At 44.2% G+C, this 12,256-nt stretch overlaps 1 protein-coding gene across 1 annotated transcript in view; it reads left to right on the top strand.

Annotated features, from left to right (window-relative positions):
• Positions 1-7,455: 7,455 nt before the first annotated feature.
• The window catches only part of SMC2 (structural maintenance of chromosomes 2), a 70,403-nt gene continuing 65,602 nt past the window's right edge, over positions 7,456-12,256 (top strand). Inside the window, exon 1 of the mRNA XM_073591527.1 lies at positions 7,456-7,552. The gene's annotated coding sequence lies outside the window, so the exon portion shown is untranslated. The remainder of the gene's footprint in view (positions 7,553-12,256) is intronic.

Genomic DNA, 12,256 nt, shown 5'->3' with positions numbered 1-12,256 from the left:
ATATGCCACCATTCCACCATGCAGTGCTTTCTTACCTCAAATGTTGACCTATAAAAATAAAGGTCAAGTGTGCTTTAGATATAAAATCCTTGCAGACTCACCATCATTAGTGCCCACGTCTCACTATAGATTCCTTTAAGAGAACGGCTATTTGTTGCCTCCATACCCAGTGTTACTCACACATAAGTTAGGGACATACTTATTGCGCAACACATTTAGAAAATTAAAACCATTTATTTAGATCAAAGTTGAACTCATATAAGCATAAAATGATTGTGCAGTGGGTCAGAATAATCGCAAACTCCTCACCACGTTTCCAGTTTTCTGTCCTAACTGGAAGTGTCACTGACGCGTTGTGTCAAGGGTCACATGACTTCCTCCTAGTAGGGAGCCTAGTGATGACCACCGGGATTTTAAAGTTGCCCATTGTGTACTTGTAGTCATGGTGATGAGTAAATACTCGTGCTGCTAAAGTATCATTTAAAATACTACATAAACCGTTAAAAGCTCACTGACTAGCTACTTACGCCCCGCAACATTTGGCTGGCAAAAGACCAGAGCACTTTTTGCGTCATTTTAACTGACAATTGCACGGTCGTGCGATGTGGCTCCCCAAAAAAATTGACATCCTTTTTTCCCCACAAAAAGAGCTTTCTTTTGGTGGTATTTGATAACCTCTTCGTTTTTTATTTTTAGCGCTATAAACAAAAAAATAGCGACAATTTTGAAAAAAAGCAATATTTTTTACTTTTTGCTATAATAAATATCCCCAAAAAATATATAAAAAAAATTTTTTTTTTCCTTACTTTAGGCAGATACATATTCTTCTACATATTTTTGGTAAAAAAAAAAAATCGCAATAAGCGTTTATTAATTGGTTTGCACAAAAGTTATAGCGTCTACAAAATAGGGGATAGTTTTATGGCATTTTTATTAATAACTTTTTTTTTACTAGTAATGGCGGCGATCGGCGATTTTTATTGTGACTGCGACATTATGGCGGACAGATCGGACACTTATGCCGCTATTCACATTTATACAGCGATCAGTGCGGTTAAAAATGCATTGATTACTGTGTAAATATGCCTGGCAGTGGAAGGGTTAACCAGGAGGGGGCGCTGCAGGGGTTAAGTGTGTCTTAGGCTCTGTTTCCACTAGTGCGACTTTTCATGCGACTTGGGACTGAAAAGTCGCATGACAAATTGTTTCCCATGATTTCCAATGAGCACCGTTCATATCTGTGCGACTTCAAGTCGCAGCGACTTCAAAGTAGTCCCTGCACTACTTTGGTCCCACTTTGATGCGACTTGAGGTCCATAGATACAGGCATTGCTTCAAATCGCGGTAAAAAGTCGCGGTAAAATCGCGGTAAAAAATCGCGGCAAAATCGCGCGACTTTGGGGACGCACAAGTGGAAACATAGCCTAAGGGATGTGTTCTAACTGTAGGGGGGGTGGGCTATGTGTGTCACGACACTGATCACCGCTCCCGATCACATGGAGCTGTGATCAGTGTCAGTGTCACTAGGCAGAATGGGGAAATGCTTGTTTACATCAGCATTTCCCCGTTCTTACTCTCCGTGAGACGATCGCGGGTATCCCTGCGGACATCGAATTCACGGGACCCGCGATCACACTCACGGAGCTCGCGGCAAGGTCGCGCATGTGCGGAAAATTTAAAGGGACGTACCTGTACGCCCATTTGCCTGTCCGTGCCATTCGGCCGACGTAAATGTTCGTGCGGCGGTCGTGCGATTTCCGCCGGGCACCCGCGATTGCCTGGTAACTGAGCAGGACCGTGGATCCTTGTGTATGTAAACACACAGATCCACGTCCTGTCAGGTGGGAGGAGACCGATGGTGTGTTCCTTGTACAGAGAAACACCGATCAGTCTCCTCCCCTTGTGAGTCCCCTCCCCCCACCGTTAGAATCACTCCTTAGGAACATAATTAACCCCTACAGCGCCCCCTCTTGGCTAACCCCTTCATTGCCAGTCACATTTATACAGTATTTAATGCATTTTTATAGCACGGATCGCTGTATAAATGTGAGTGGTCCCAAAAATGTGTCAAAAGTGTCCGATGTGTCCACCGCAATATCACATTCAGGATAAAAAAAAAAAAAAATCGCTGTTCGCCGCCATTACTAGTAAAAAAAAAATAAAAATAAAAATGCTATAAATCTATCCCCTTATTTTGTAGATGCTATAACTTTTGCGCAAACCAATAAATATACGCCCATTGCGATATTTTTTACCAAAAATATGTAGAAGAATACGTATCGGCCTAAACTGAGGAAAAAATTGGTTTAAAAAAAAAAAAAATTGGATATTTATAGCAAAAAGTAAAAAATTGTGTTTTTTTCAAACTTGTCACTCTTGTTTTGTTTATAGTGCAAGAAATAAAAACCGCAGGGGTGATCAAATACCACCAAAAGAAAGCTCTATTAGTGGGGAAAAAATGATAAAAATTTCATTTGGGTACAGTGTTGTATGACCACGCAATTGTTATTCAAATTGCGACAGTGCTGAAAGCTGAAAATTGGCTTGGGCAGGAAGGGGGTGAAAATGCCCTGTATTGAAGGGGTTAAGTGAACATGTGTTAACTGCCTGTAAGGCCTCTTCCCACAGTTCCCCTTCAATGGGCCCCAAATCTGCTTCCCATTGTGCCACTGACATCATGGGGTGCCTTTCTAGGAACGACGACAGTAGCATATTGTAACATTGTGAAATTATACCTTTTGTGTCGGACGCGTCCTGTAGCATATGAAAGACCAGAGTGGAGGACTGAATCCATTCCATAGCATCCCCCTGTGCCCTAACAGCGTGTTGACCCTGGAAATATTTTGAAGTAGCAGACATCTCAAAACTTTCTTTTAAAGTGTCCCAAAGCAGCTCAGGTGAGGCAGAAGGGGTATTGATTTTCAGGAAGTTTGCAAGGAAGCCCACTAAGGTATCAGGGGAGGGGATTAGGTCTAGCCAATGGTAACTGCATATTGTACTTGTTTGTAGCCTAAATACTGAAATTTGCACTTTACCCTGTAATTTTGTAACTTTTGGAAATGCCAGTAAAAACATGGCTGTGCCAGTAGATTTTGGGTGTTGTGTCAGTAAATCTCAATCTGGTAGGTTGGCAATACTGGTTGTGGGGTGGGTAGGGAGGTGTGTGTCTGTGTGCACGGATCTGACCAGTGTCTTACCTTACCAATGACAGTGGTTCTGGCTCTCAGACGGTGCTCTCCTCCTGCTCCTGGCTAGCTTAGCCCTGTGACAACTTGGTGTCCATCCCTGCTCAGTTGCTACCAAGGAAATGCCGCTGAACGGCTTTTCTCACCTCACATGCTGTCAGTGTGAGGAGAGGAAAGCCAACAACCGGCATTTCCTTGTTTACATGTGATTAGCTGTGAATGGACACAGCTGATCACATGGGTAAAGAGCCGATGATGCGTTGTGCACCACCACGGGCACGCAAGCGCAGCGAGAGTGGGACAACATGATGTTGTCCCAGAACAATGGAACCACCCCACAGCTGTCAATTCCCTATATGGTGAGCGGGAGGTCATTAAAGTGGAACTAAAGAAAAATTGGGAAATTATCTTAATGGGACTACCTACCCCTCAACAGCCGCTCTTTATTTTGCCTTGATTTCTGGCTTGTTTTTAGCTGTGAGCTTATAATCCATACATTCCACATTATGTAGTAAGTCATACTTTTCTATGTAATCGGGTTACTATTTCCTTCACAGCGTAGTCATTATATAAGATATAATTGCCCCCCCTTTTTACTCTTTTAACCCCTTTTCTCTCTTTCTTCTCTGCTCCTCCCCCCCCCCTTTCTATTTCCCTCACTTCCCCCTTTCCTCTGCCCCTTTCTTGCCTAGCCCTTCCTTCCCGCTTTTTTTCATCTCCCAAATGTAATACACATTTCATAAGACTCTGCGGACAATTTGTCCATGCTTTTTCTATACACTTGGGGTATATGAGAGTTACTATATTATGTACGTCCCCAAACTGGTTTGCTGGTCTTGCCCCTGTGGTTGTCCTTTGGACTGATTACCTTTGGGTTATGTGAAACGGAATGTTTTATTATTGATTACAGTATGTCTAATATAGTTATGCATCTTTATTTATGTGTAGCAATAACTCTCGGTGGAGCTGCTGGTTTAAAACGGCTGTTGCCTTCACTTTCGCCACCTCTATTTCACCGGCACCGGGTCTAGGGTCCCGTTGCGTATACCTCTGGACAATGTAGACACCAGACACTTGAGTATCTTTTCCAATGCTTTAATGAACAGGTAATAAAGGAAGTAGCAGGAAAGAGGTAGAAGGAAAATTGCAGGGAAGCTCAAATACCTTTTCTTAGTATTCTTTGGTATATCATTAGGAATTGAACGCTTGTAACTGAATATACTCCCCTTGTGGGATTCAATCTTTGCCCGCCTGGATAGGTTTCTCTCACTCACCTAGCAGCCAGTACGCAGCACGAACAAAAGTCTCTGCCACAGATTTGTTTGGAGCAAAACCCGTACGATCCTCTGCCACAGGATGTAATGGTTTACGGTGAATATCAGACACAGCACTAGAACCTTTAAGCCAACCCGGCAGTACTATGCAGTAAGATTACTTCAGGATACGTCCTCCAACTGAGTCACCAGGCCCCTCTCCAGACCAGCACTCTGCATGATCCTTCCATGACGGGTCCTCCCCTGGGATCTCCTCAGTTGTCCAGCTTCTTCACACAGGATAGACAGCCCAGGACCATTTCTCTGCCGCTGTGGTAGGCCTCAAACAGGCTTCTGGGCCCACCCACACGCTGCAGCAACGTGGGCCTACGGATCGGAGGACTACGAGGTGATACTCCTAACGCATACCTGTCGGCCGGGAGGGCCAGCAGGTGGCTGAAAACGAACCCCTAAACATGGCGTCTGTCCCATAAATACCCGCTCCCAGAATGCAACTCAGAGGACCACCTACACCGAGTTGTCTCCGGGACAGAGGAGCACTCATACGCTTCAACACGTTGCCTTCCCAACACTGACCCATGGTGACAACGACACCCACTGGCGCAGTGTGGAACTACACGCAACTCAGCCAAGCTGGAACAGAGGCAAATCTAACAAGTAACCCACTAGATTTACCTATCAGCGGTAGATTAGAAATCTACCAGCGCTACATATGATTTTCTTTTTTCCACATTTGTTAGTCTTTCTGATGCTCCTGAAGGCGCGTGACATGTAGAGCTAATGGTATAGGTGCAATGAAAAATCTGGACTGTCGCACTCCGGATTGGAATAATAAAGGTAAAATCTTCTTTATTGAAAAAATGACATGGTATAAAATGCGTACATTGCTCTGTTGAAGTGATACAGCATAACCGCTGACGCGTTTCACGCTCCCATAGAGCGCTTACTCATAGCACCTAACAAGTAACCCACTAGATTTACCTATCAGCGGTAGATTAGAAATCTACCAGCGCTACATATGATTTTCTTTTTTCCACATTTGTTAGTCTTTCTGATGCTCCTGAAGGCGCGTGACATGTAGAGCTAAGATCAAGTCTACATCACTTCACTGCAATATAGCATACTCCTGGATCCATTGCGATAATGTTATGATATCTGTATCTGTCGAATTCCATGTAGTTGCAAATTGAATTAGTATTTGACTCATTAATGTGGATTTAATATTCAAAAAACATTTTCTATGTTTATTTAATAAAATATATATATTTTTGTACATTTTGTCTGGTCGTGCCCAAAAAATCCAAGCCCACTTTTTCCCAAATTTTCTCTAATTCATATAGGACGTGGCACCGGTTATTTATACAGTATCCATTGTGCCACTATGTGTTAATACAGTTATTATTCAAAGTGGAACTAAAGGCACAAATACTCACCTATGCTCTGTGGTCTGATGCCCATGAGGTCTTTCGCTGGCATCTTTTCCTGGGGCTGGTTTTGATTGGCCACTGTAGGGTGACGTCACTCCAGCGCATGCGCTGTCCCTGGCCTAAAATGGCCACAAAAAAAAAACTTTTTTACTAGTAGGGTGGGGGAAAGGCTAACACCTTGGTCAGATTTTTTATTGCTGCCTATGTCCCCATAGGTGTAATTTCCCTACCTTCCTGCTACAGTGTCTATGTTGTCACCATAATAGAAATTGAAGAGAATTTGTCCCTAAGCGACACAGCAAAAAAAAACAAAAAAAAAAAACAATTTGTCAAGGGCTCCATCTGTTCCCTATCCTATCCAATACTAACACTACGTTCACATCTCTGCATGTGGCTGCGGGAATCGCAGGAATTTCCGCATCCGCAGAGAAAACGCACTGGTCTGCGGAAATGCGCGGGGCTTCTATTCATTCTGAATGGCACCCCCACGCATGTAAAATTGCAGTGCGTGTGCGGGAACTGCAGGGAAATTGCATTGTCAAAAGGACCATGCATTTTCCCTGCGGCAGCGTTTTTGAAAAGGTGCATGCACCTTTTTTTTTTTTTCAGAAACGCAGGCATGGCAGCCCATATTCATTAGAGTGGGAGGCCTGTTCCCACAAAGGCGGCCGCATGAAGCGCAAGAATGTTATCTAGGGTAAAATAATACATTTTGGATAAGTGTACATATGACAGGCGGACCTATTAGGTTCCTTTCTCATTCAGTTTATTGACGTACACTGACAGAACTGGAAGGGGAAAAAAAAGTTCAGCACAGCATATTCTATCTGAGCGAGTGAATGGTTACTGCACTGATTTTTCACAGGGACAACATATTTTGTGCACACACTCAGGCAAGTAAAACCGCAGCAAAGAAACTAAAATGAAATACAATCAATGTATTTTCTAGCACGGGAAAAAAAAAAAAAATCGTTGCCCTTTTTCAAAATGTCGGATGCAAACGTTCACGTGACCGCATGTACTGTATTTCCTGCTGTAGGAGGATGAACAGAGAAGCGAGCCTGGGATTCAAATTGCCCGCCCGCCCATTCATGGGTCTTCTTTGAGTTTGCGGCTCCTTTCAGTCTGCCCTTAGTAATGCCTGTACAGTGTGACTGTACACACTCAAGCAAGTAAAACCGCAGCAAAGAAACTAAAATGAAATACAATAAATGTATTTTCTAGCACGGGAAAAAAAATCGTTGCCCTTTTTCAAAATGTCGGATGCAAACGTTCACGTGACCGCATGTTCTGTATTTCCTGCTGTAGGAGGATGAACAGAGAAGCGAGCCTGGGATTCAAATTGCCCGCCCGCCCATTCATGGGTCTTCTTTGAGTTTGCGGCTCCTTTCAGTCTGCCCTTAGTAATGCCTGTACAGTGTGACTAAATTATTCATATTTTTAGTCCACAAAGACAAAGGCTGTGGTGCTGAAAATTAAACACTTTACAGTAATAAAGGTAAACCGGTTCGCTGATAGGGTATTTTGGGTTAATGTTAGCTTTTTTTCTGCAAAATTGGTCAGGCGTTTAGATGGCACCCTCAAGCATCTTTACAACGTCTAGTACCTATTTACCCGGCGCCAAAGCAGCGCGCAGCTTGAAAGACTAGACCTGAGGGCTTCTTGGGTGAGTATGGCTTGCATTGCCTGTGTGATGTCTTTATCATGAGCACACCGGCTTCGGTGTAATGGGAGTATCGTGACGTGCTGAACCTACACACTATGTACTGTTACCCTATTCTGTGCTGGTGGATGGGGCAGTGTTCCCACTCCTGTAGATTAAAGTGACTGGAGATGCTAACTGATTGATATAAGTAATGCGTATCATAGACAATTGCTGTTTTCACCTTTTTTCCATCTTTTGCTGCATCTCACTGCTGCTGGTCTTCTGCAGCCTCTTTGGAGCAACTTCCTGTCTACGTAAATGTTCTCAAGCGGTGACACCATGGGGTTTGCTAGGATGGGTTCCGTATGGTGACGATAGTGGACCATGCTTGCATAATGTGTGCTGACACGATCACTTGTAATCTACACTTGATAGTCCGTGGGATAGGGTGACAACACGGCAGCATGGAGTGACAGACTGTTGTCACCCTATAACAGTGATGGCGAACCTTTTTGAGCCTGAGTGCCCAAACCGCGATGCAAAACCAGCTTATTTCTTTCAAAGTGCCAACACAGAATTAACTAGTTGCTGCCCGCCCATCATCAAATTACGACGGGGCGGTGCGGCTTTCGTTCTGGGACGACGTTGCTAGGGCACGGCGCGGCTCTTTAACTGTGTGATTGGCTGTGTCCAATCACAGCTGGTCACATGTAAACACGGAGATGCCGGTAATTGGTGCTCCTCGCCTCATACTGACAGAGTGAGAGGAGAGCTGATCAGCGGTATCTCCTCACAGGAGACATCTACACATGTAATCGGGGCACTGATCATCAGTGGCCTTATTACAATAGCGACACCAATGCCACAAATAAGTGCCACCAATCAGTGCCCATTAGTGATGCCAGTCAATGCTGGCTATCAGTACTGCCTATTAGTGCCTCCTCATCAGTGCCCATAAGTGCCACCTCATAAATGCCCACCAGTTCAGCCATCAGTGGCGCCACATCAGTGACGGAGAAAAATTACTTAATTACAATATTTACTGACAGAAACGAAATACAATTTTTATTTTTTTTTAATTTTTTGGTCTTTTATTTTTTACTTAAAAAAAAAAAAAAAAACCCAGCAGCTATTAAATGCCACCAAAAGAAAGCTCTATTTGTGTGAAGAAAATGATAAAAATTTCATCTGGGTACAGTGTTGTATGACCGCACAATTGTCATTCAAAGTGTGACAGTGCTGAAAAATGGCCTGGGCAGGAAGGGGGTGAAAGTGCCCTGTAGGCAAGTGGTTAAACCTGCCAGCGGCTCTGTACAGAGGATGGGATTGATCATCCCTCCGAATGAGTCCTAAGGGACCAAAAATGTACTATTCTGCCAGATTCACTCAGAATGCACTGTGCAACATACACTCACCTACCTGACCATTGCGCTCACCTACCTGACCCATACTTCCTGCACTACTCACATCCCCATCTCCCCACACACACACACACGGTACAATGTAGATTGTAGGATCCATCCTCCTCCTTACCTTTCCGTGGCCTCATCATCCAGCTCTCCGCTGGGAGGTCAGCTAGTAGCCATTGCACCTCTCCCCATGGCCATGGATGATCTGCTCCGAGCACAGGCTGCACTAGAGGGACAGACTGAACCAAAGTCATCCTGGAGCAGGGGGAGCTGGAATAGGGTGCCTGCAGAAAGAAATGCCTTACCGTAGGTGTAGGGGTTCGGGGGAGGCAATAAGCTGCAGAACAGAGTCGGGATCATGGAGGAGGAATTTGACACCCCCCTAAACATCACACATGGGACAAGATGACTGGCTGCCCACCCCCCACCGACGTCACTGGCACTGATGAAAGGAAGGGAGCCAACTCCTCTGTGCCTGCACCGTCAGTGCAAGTGACTGCCAGGCTGGGGGATTCCCCTGGCGTGCTGACAGAGAGGGCTTGGCATGTCAGCTGTGGCACGCATGCCATAGGTTCGCCATCACTGCCCTATAACAAGAAGTGTCTGAACAAGAACCTTCATGGCAGGATCACCTGGTGTTTAAAGTGGAGGGCCACCCTAAAATAAAAAAATAGCATTCAAATTCTTAAAAAAATGAAAAAAAAATTTTTTTTTAACTTACCTGAAACCCCTGTTGCTAGGCAGTCTTCCTAATCTGCCTCTTCCGCAGCGCTTCCTCCTCTTCGGCAAGCGGCCCCGTTGCCTTCTGGGAACTGTGTGTGTCCCAGGAAACAATGGGGCCATTCACAAAGCGCTGCACGACTCGCGCATGCCCAGTAGGAAACGGGCAGTGGAGCCGCAAGGATAGTTAGGATGGAGGCGCCAGCGGCTGATCCGATGGACGGATCGGCCTGGGGGGGGGCGACATCGCGGGCTTGCTGGACAGGTAAGTGTCCTTATTAAAAGTCATTAGCTACAGTGTTTGTAGCTGTTGACTTTTAAAAAGAAAAAAATCGTGGCCGGAACCCCCCTTTAATATTCTTATTATACAGGATTTATATAGCGCCGACAATTTATGCAGCACTTTACAACAGTAGGGCAGACAGTACAATACAATTTCAATACAGAAGGTATCAGAGGACCCTGCTTGTTAGAGCTTACAATCTAAAAGGGAGGGTCAAGTGATACAGAGGGTAATAGCTGTGGGGGATGAGCTGATGACGAAAATAAAAGAACAGTTAGGTGGAGACAGGATAGGCTTCTCAGAAGAGAAAAGTTTTCAGGGATTGCCTAAAAGTAGATAGATTTGGAGATAGTCTGACAGATTGGGGTAGGGAATTCCAGAGGATGAGAGAGGCTCGGGAGAAGCCCTGGAGGCAAATATGGGAGAAAGTGATGAGGGAGTTAGAGAGCAGTGTTATGTTAATGATAGATGCAGATTTAGCCCCCTTTCACACTATCGGACCGATGGGCTCTGCCTGCTTGTTAGTTTTTCAGGTGGACCTAGCGACGTAGGGTTAGTTGTCAGCGCCCAGAGCCAGGCAAGTAATTGCACTCTGAGTCCCTTCCACTAGTACAGTATTAAACCCCTTATGGTACATTTTAAGATTATTCATACTAGAGGTCGACCGATATATCGGCCGATATTTGGCGTTTTTTACTTAATCGGCATCGGCCGATTGTGCTGATAAAAAAGGCCGATTGTAACTTCAGCCATGACTTGCAAATGACTTCTGTAATAGAAGTTAATGCAAGTTTCCTGAGGTTATCTGTGGAGAGGATTCTCTCCTCCTCTGGGCAGCCTGCCAAGTCTGATAAGAAGATACATTTGTATCTCTTTCAGGTTCTTTTTATCAATAGACTGAACTCAGTGGAGAAGTTTTCATTTTAACCATTTAAAGACTAAATCTTTTCTGACACTTGTTGCTTACAAGTAAAAATCCTGTATTTTCTGCTAGAAAATCACTTAGAACCCCCAAACATTATATATATTTTTTTAGCAGAGACCCTAGGGAATAAAATGGTGATTGTTGCAATATTTTATGTCACACGGTATTTGCGCAGCGGTCTTTCAAACGCAATTTAAAAAAAAAAAAAATACCCTAATGAATTAAAAAAAAACCTAAGCAGTAAAGTTAGCCCATTTTTTTTCGTCCAAAAGTTTTGATTACCTGTTTTTGTGTAATATAATATTTAAGATAGTTTTTTTTTTTTTTTTTCTAAATTATACATACAAGTGAACTGATTGGAGGTTTGTTTTGTTTAATGTTTAAATGAAAAAAAATTTCTGTATTACTTAAGGCTGCTTTCACACTGGAGCGGGCAGGCGTTGACGGTAAAACGCTGCTAGTTTTAGCGGCGCTTTACTGTCATTTTAGCGGGGCGTTTATAACCCAGCTAGCAACTGAGGAAGGGGTTAAATGCGCCCCTGAAGCGCCGCTGCCAAAACGCTTTTCAGGCACTTCGGCAGTGGTGCGCATTCATTTCAATGGGCAGGAGTGGTGGAGGAGTGGTATACACCTCGCCAAAGATGCCGTTTGCAGGACTTTTTTTTACATCCTGCCAGCGCATCGCCTCAGTGTGAAAGCACTCAGGATATCACACTGAGACTGCAGGGGAGCCGTTTTACAGGCACTTTACAGGCGCTATTTTTAGCCCAAAAGTGCCTGAAAAACGCCCCCGTGTGAAAGGGGTCTAAACTGTTAGATTTTATGAGATGAAGGGAAAAAATAAAAAAAAAATAAATAAATCGGCCAAATATATCGGCCCAAAAAAATCGGCATCACATATCGGCCATCGGCCACCGCGATTTCTAAATATCGGCATCGGCCAGAGGAAAACTCATATCGGTCGACCTCTAATTCATACATATATCTGTGGTCTTTGTAGTTTATTTAATAAATATACTTTACATTTATTCTTATTAAGGCTCAGTTCACACTGCAACGATGCAGGAACCCTGCAAATCCAGTACGGGTTCCCGCAGGTATTTCACTCTGTCCTATGGAAAACGCTGGGAGTGTTGATACAAAGTTAATGACACCCACCAGATCAGTTTACATATCGCAGCGCGAACTGTCCATTTGGACAGAAATTCTGGTGCGGACCAAAAAAGGGTCCTGTGTGACTTTAGTCCAAATGCAATGCAAGTTCAGCTATACTATCTGTATGCTTGACTTTGCATCGCACAGACATCCAATGTGATTTGCACAGCAGTGCATTGCGATCCAAATGCGTTGTCTGACATCGCAGCAGTGGGAGCTGACCCTTAATGACT

Source organism: Aquarana catesbeiana, linkage group LG01 (genome assembly GCF_042186555.1).
Source record: "Aquarana catesbeiana isolate 2022-GZ linkage group LG01, ASM4218655v1, whole genome shotgun sequence".
Lineage (NCBI taxonomy): Eukaryota > Metazoa > Chordata > Amphibia > Anura > Ranidae > Aquarana > Aquarana catesbeiana.
This window is presented reverse-complemented; position numbering and strand designations above follow the sequence as displayed.